We start from the raw sequence: 7795 nt of genomic DNA, 5'->3' as shown, positions 1-7795 counted from the left end.
TAAGCCCAGTGTTTGAAGTGTTCGCTCTTCACGTTCTTTTCTCTACATTGGTACAATGTTTGATATCTTGTGTCCGTGCAGGGATATTGTTTGAATAGCGCGAAAACGACGTAAAATCATACTCATTCCCTACCGTCAAATCAGTGCACACATTTTTCTTCTGTCAATCAGCAGAATTTCTGCAAAAAAGAAAACATCACAAAAGATTAACCATGCACAAAACGGACAATTATATTTGTATTTTCTGAATCTGAAGATACTAAAATATATTCGTGTCGTGAAAACGTAAGATGCTTAACAATTACAGCTCACAGTAGGCTAATGTGTATTTAAGATGAAGCACATCTCTACAACGTTTATTCCGATCAGGATCAGACAGACGATCTTCTCTCATGAAGACCCACCCTTTGTCAGGACAATGCCTAGTTTAGCGACATGTGTTACTAAGGAAAACATTTACTTTAGAAAGTGATATGAGTTCAATAATATTTGCATGTTACAACTTTTCAGTTGTTAATGGAACAGTTTGGGACCTATTGTTTACAATTTCATAGGGACTACTTTCATCGAGGAGGAACATTATCCCGGATGACTATACTTCCGAAGCAAAGACAGGTATTCACGGCAACACTTTATTCAACAAAAAAATAAGCATTCCGCTGTCTAATATTATTTTCGCTTTTTAAAATGTTTTAGCTTGTCATGATTATCAGTGAACACTGTTTTGCATCTGTGAACATTGTTGTGATTGGTCTTAAGACTGCTAGCATGTGGTGGGAATCTCAAGAGCGACCATATTTCTTGTAGATCGTACAAACGTGCAATCGACTACTCTTTTTTCAATTTTGTTCAACTAATTTTCGATTTCAGTGCCAAAGATTGTATCTATAGACAGTCGGCTGTGAACAATCTGCATATCATAAGCTTCAAGTGTAAACTTGTAGTTTCTAGTCGTTTAAACAATTATCATTCAGATATTGTCTGACACAGCCCAGTGACATAGATGGAACGTTAAGCGTGGAGGACGAGAGTGGGCATGTGGGGGTGAGGGGGTGAATGAGGGGGTGGAATAGGGAGAAGTAGTGGGTTGTGAAGGGTTGTAAGGGTTAGGAATAAAGAGCCTTGGTAAGGAAGTTGGAGCTCGGTAGCCGTGACTTTCTGACCAAGATCTGAGTCAATTAACCAAAACACGACGTTAGACGAGAAGGATGAGAATAGGCACGTAGAGGGAGGGGTTGGAGTTGGGAGAAGTAGGTGGGTTGGGAAGGGTTGGGAGGGTAAGGGATAAGGGGTTAAGCGTGGAGGGTTTGGGCTCCGAAGTCGTGACTTTCTGACCAAGATTTACTAGTGAACAGGTGCAGTGTATTGACAGCGATCCTCTCTCAGTTAACATGTCTTCTGTCAATATTTACCAATTTGATGATGTAGCCTCAAGTCGATCGTCTGTCCATAGCAGACCATATCTTAATGGTGCTGTCTCATTCATATCGCCTTCTTCAGTTTACACACGCGCACGGCCCGGCATCTGACACACAAGGCGCTCCTTCCAGTTTGAACATCTAATTTGTTTAGAGAGATTTAAAAGGCCCATTTCATTTGCAGTGTCAAATGATGCATATTTCAGCAGGCGAATGGTGTCGTATGTTTATCCTAGGCTGGCCATCTCGCTACGAGACTGGAGGGAGAGAGTGTCGAGGCGGACGGGGATGGAGACTGGGGTGGGGGAAGGGGGAAGGGAAGATGCCTGACACCACTCAGCTCTGTCGCTGCAGCCCGGCAATGCGCCATCATCCTCGCCTGAACCGACTCCGACAACTGTCCATCATGGCGCTGTCTCGTTCCTAGCACCTCTGCTCACCCATGGGACATACAGCATATTGCACGTGCAACACTTTCATGTACCCACGTGACCAACGACAGCCTGCCGTGGTCATGGTGAACGGTTTCGGTAGACGATTCATAGCGATTTTCCTCGTAAATTGACTGTCTAAGGACTTGCATTGTTTATTAATGATAGGAACGGTTTTATTTACGACTATGCATATATTCTTAGATGGGTTGTACTTCATTATCGCGATGCATTATCCATTCAAAACGAATGTCGACATATGAAGATCACGCATTCTGTGAAAATAGATTTAAAAACATATCCTCTGTCATTATCTACAGTTCTCTGCTTATTATAAGGTCATATAAACAGTTTTGTCGCTTCCATTTCAAGTACGGTTTCCCACAATTTAATATCTCCTACCTACTGTTTACTACACTTAATGCATCTCAGCGTGTGTTGTATGTCGAACCCATGGGTATTCTGGAAGGACTAGAACCGTGAAGATCCGGGTTAGAATTGGTCTTCAGTAACCCATGCTTGTCCTAAGAGGCGACTAACGGGATCGGGTGGTCAGACTCGCTGACTTGGTTAACACATGTCATCGTGTCCCAATTGCGTAGATTGATGCTCATGTTGTTGATTACTAGATTGTTTGGTCCAGACTCAATTATTTACAGACCGACGCCACAGAGCTTGAGTTTTGCCGAGTGCGGCGTTAAACAACAAACAAACACATGCTGAACATAATAACCAACAACAATGAACACCAGTAGCGTCACCTGACTGAGTGTGTGTTAACATACCCCGACGGAATATTTGCTCATACTGTCAACCACAAGTTCTGTTGTCTCATTTATTAACATGTAGCAACATGACAATATTCAGTTACTCACGTCCCACGCTTAGTACTCATTTGGGATAATACAGTTGCACAAGGGATAACAATGATTGCCGCATTAGGGATAACACGGTCGCTCGTAGGATAGTGATAATGATTGCTGCATTTGGGATAACACGGTCGTTCATGGGATAGTGATAATGATTGCCGCATTTGGGATAACACGGTCGCTCATGGGATAGTGATAATGATTGCCGGATTTGGGATAACACGGTCGCTCATGGGATAGTGATAATGATTGCTGCATTTGGGATAACACGGTCGCTCATGGGATAGTGATAATGATTGCTGCATTTGGGATAACACGGTCGCTCATGGGATAGTGATAATGATTGCTGCATTTGGGATAACACGGTTGCTCACGGGATAGTGATAATGATTGCCGCATTTGGGATAACACGGTCGCTCATGGGATAGTGATAATGATTGCTGCATTTGGGATAACACGGTCGCTCATGGGATAGTGATAATGATTGCCGCATTTGGGATAACACGGTCGCTCATGGGATAGTGATAATGATTGCTGCATTTGGGATAACACGGTTGCTCATGGGATAGTGATAATGATTGCTGCATTAGGGATAACACGGTCGCTCATGGGATAGTGATAATGATTGCCGCATTTGGGATAACACGGTCGCTCATGGGATAGTGATAATGGTTGCCGCATTTGGGATAACACATGGAGACTCATGGGGCAACAATGATTAAATCACTGTCATTAGCTAAATCAGCAACACATCACGTTTCACGTCACACTGTATAAGTAAGGTAGAGTAAAAGTCACGAGTGTTCATTTCCGACTATTTCATGCTTATGAATCACTATAAGAAATGATGATGCCAGATGTTCGCAAAACGGTGAAAGTATCCTGCCCTATCGGTGTCATCCGTCATAAACACATGCAAAGGCGAGTCAACAGTTTGCCTGAAAAAGCACACGACAAGGTATGTTTCAGTCAGAAAGATGGAATTAAATCGGACATCTTTGTTTTCACTATTATGCGCAAACTTTGGAAATGTCTTCTAACATGTCGACCCTAAAACGTTTCGAAACCTTTCCAGAGGCCTTGGGTGTTGTAACCTTGATCGAAGAACGTCTGAGTAAGAGTCACTTAACGCTGTTTGAAATATTGATTGTACCTTAAACGTTGTGAAATGTATACAGCAAAGGCTGGAACTGTTGGAATAACCCTCGACATAAGATAATAAATACTAGAGTATTGGAAAGTAAAAGTCATCCCTCTGCCATTGAACACTTTAGAACCACTCCATGTATCACATTTTGCAAGATAAGTAAGGTAAAGGCAAAAACCTGATTTCTCGAAACAAACTTAAGTTTTCACTCAAATTTCAAACTGAGTTTGACAATTTGAAACAGCTGAGTTTCTAACTCAGTCGCAATTCTAAAACCAAAAATACAAAACAACTCATATAACCTATCTACCTAACTCAAATTTCCTCCTACGTTTGAGTTTTATAACCATTTCAGTCTATTCTGGGTAATGCATTTTCCTGGGTTTTTTTTCTCAAATTTGAGTTAAAACCCTAACTTAAGTCAAAACTCAGACCTAAGTTTGTTTCGAGACATCGGAACCTCGTACAATACACTACGGTTATAACGAACTCAAAGAGACCACTGATTTTAGTTTCTTACCTCCGCAGGTCGTTATACACATTTCGACTAAAATATACATGACCACAGGTCCAAAACAGTTCGTAATATCCGTCAGTTCGTTATAAGCGTGTTCGTTATAAACGTAGTTAATTGTTTATCGTCCAGGACATTAAGTACGATCTAATATAGCGTTCAATTAAGTTAATGCCAATGTATGCTCATTTACATCGGTTATAGCGTTCGATGAAGTTAATGCCAATGTATGCTCATTTACATCGGTTATTAAGGTTCATAAGAATTTAGTAACAAATTTTTTAGTAATTCTTTTTGATAAATACAAGTCATTAACGAACACACATCTCCTTCCTAGTTGTGTGTGTAGTTCACAATTCTGTAGAAGTAACTGACCAGGTCAGTTAGAGCATTGTCTTCGTGACGCTTCGTGTCTTGTGGCGACCTCTTAAGGCACATTTGAGAAGAACCAGAGACGTCAGATTTGAGGCGCTGATAAAAACCAGTTGTTCTCTATAAAGGTTTCATGTCTCCGAGCGAAAAAAAAGTTCTGAAGAGTCTAAAGGCAGAATTACTCCCTCGTCTTGGCTCTTGAAGCAGTATTAGTTGATATTACGCTGAAATAAATACCACGAACAACCCAACACCGGTTGACTTCCATTGAAAATGGAAAACAGCACACACACAGACACAGATACACAGACACAGACACAGACACATACAAGCACTCACGCACGCACGCACACACACGTATCAGGGATCATATTTAAGATTTGTAACAGGATTCAAACCTAACTGCAATTAATAAAAACCAACCAAGTTTTCAAGAGCAGTCATACTTCATGTTAGGAAAGACCCTGGAAATTCCAGGAACACACACATAAAAAACATTTAAAAAACACAAAGAAAAGAGACCTTCATACTTTCAAAACCTTTTGGACGCTTTTCATTGTTGAAACCGTTGTGAAAAAAAGAAAAAGAAACCTACAAAACAAAGGACAAAGAAAAACAACCAAATGCACTGGAGTTATTTTTGCCTACCTTTCAAACTTACTTCTTTCAAGTGCTCTCTCACTATACCACTAAAGTAAAAACCAATATTTCTCATACACATATGACTCGAGAATAAACAATTATACCATTTTCCTTGCCTTTGATCAAAACAGGCGTAATAATGTCACGTGACTGGCTAGGGATGGTGCTGTACATAAGATTCAGGGAAACTAGCTGATTACTAATTAGCAAATCAATTAACGAATAGCATAGGTCACCAATGACGTCATCACCCGGATGTATGTGTCACGTGATCTGGCATCTAAATGTCAGGTTGTGCCAGGTGTGATCAGCAGATTATTATGGTCCCTATGTTTATTAGATATGAATAACTTCACAAGACTGCTCCAACTTTGTCTATGTCATTAATACAATCATAACGCGTACAATGTCATTAATACAGTCACCACGCGTACAATGTCATTACTACAGTCACCACGCGTACAATTCATTACCGGACACGTAACGTCATAACCATGGGCAGGTGTAATGCGTGCTTGTCAGTATATACGAAAATTGAATAGGAGAATTGGTGTTTTTCCTTTACGATAAATGTCTGAGAATGAAATGCCCTGGTTACCACAATTCCTCTGGTACCAACAAGGTCTCTCTCTGTCTCTCCCTGTGTCTCTCTCTCTCTCCTCTCTCTCTCTTTATTTATTTATTTATTTATTTATTTATTTATTTATTTATTTACCAGTGCAAACAAATACACAGTCTTAAATATATTCAGAATAAACAAATACACAGTCTTAAATATATTCAGAATAATAAAGCGACACAACCCTTTCCACATCCAAAAGAAATATCTGTTAAAATCAGAGTCGATGGTACAATTCCGATATTATTATGAGCATGTGATATTTGGTGTAAAGAGTTGAATTGCTGTGAAAATTATATGAAGGGGTCACTGGACCCTGACCATTTTGAAATCAAACTGTGACCCATGCTGGAGCTGGGCTGGGGGCACAAAACAGAGGAAGTGGTGGCATCAGTTACCAGATAGAAGCCACAAAACCAGTTGTACATTCATATAAGAAATCTGTAAAACTCTGAAAGCAGAGTCGATTGTACAATTGTGACTATATTGTGAGTATGTATTTGTTTCAGCAGTATTACAGCTGTACGATGTTGTTTGTCAACAACCGAGTCTGGACCAAACAATCCAGTGATTGACATCATCGTCACGATGACAGACAGTTTCTGAATCACTCTCAAATAGCTATGATACCAGGTGTTCGCGAGTAGGTAAGCGTATCCTGCCTCACCAGTGGCAACAGTCATTAACATATGTAAGTCTGGTCATGGCTTTGGTTGTCTTGGATACTAAGGTGATAGTCATGACTGACAATTTGCAACGAGGTCAAGCTATAAATGGGCAATACTTTATATAGAATATATAAATTTGACAAAAGCTTTCACGGAGAAGAAAACAAAAACTGTCAGGAAATCTCCGTTGAGGTGTGCTACTGCAGTGAGCCGAATCTCGTGTACACACGTCAAAGGTGACAGTTGCTGCAACTACAGATTGACCACGGAGGTGATGGCCACCGTCGAAGTCTTTGACCTCTACAGAGAAAGGATGACCACAGTCCAACCTCTGTCGCTGTGCTGTATTGTTTGCCTGAAACCAATGACAGAAGGTTCGAATCCAAAACCTTTCCCTGATTATGTTTCTAAATTGATGTTCGTCGCTTTCATCCAAATAGACACCCTTGATCTGCATCACTTCGGGCTTTCATTCAGCATCTAGCTGACAATGTGTGATATATATGAGTTAGTGAGTATTGTAATGTTTGCAAGATCGAAGAACAACACGAGAGACCAGGTTCCAGTCAATTTGCATTTCGAATTCGGACATATAACATCGCAGTCCAAAATTCAATCCCCTCACGGGTCAACGATCGCAAATCTCACAGTCGTAACAACACAGACTTCCACGTTTGACCTGTACGCGCTGGCACTGTTAGTGCTACTGACTATAGAGCACGTGCAACATTATGTTGTATTCCATGACTTGGAAACTTCGCAAGACCACATCGCACCCATATTTCCCGCTCGCTCCAAGCATCCGACGACAAGGGAGCTAAGAAACTTGCCGTTACAAGTATGGTTTTACGCCGCGTTTAGCAATATTCTAGCAATATCACGATTGAGAAGACCAGAAATGGGCTTCACACATTGTACCCATATGGGGAATCGAACCCAGGCCTTCGGCGTGATAAGCGAACGCTTTGACCATCAGGCCACCCCGACGACCCTGATATATATGAAATAACGGTTCAAGTCTGCATTAAAACGAATTCACTCACTCAAGAAGCAAGGCCGAGGCTTCCTCTAAAGGAAATTAGGATATGATTACCCATAAGGCATAAACGAATTTA

Source organism: Haliotis rubra, unplaced genomic scaffold, assembly GCF_003918875.1.
Source record: "Haliotis rubra isolate DU_JTF1 unplaced genomic scaffold, ASM391887v1 Scf221, whole genome shotgun sequence".
In the NCBI taxonomy this organism is placed as follows: Eukaryota; Metazoa; Mollusca; class Gastropoda; order Lepetellida; family Haliotidae; genus Haliotis; species Haliotis rubra.
This window is presented reverse-complemented; position numbering follows the sequence as displayed.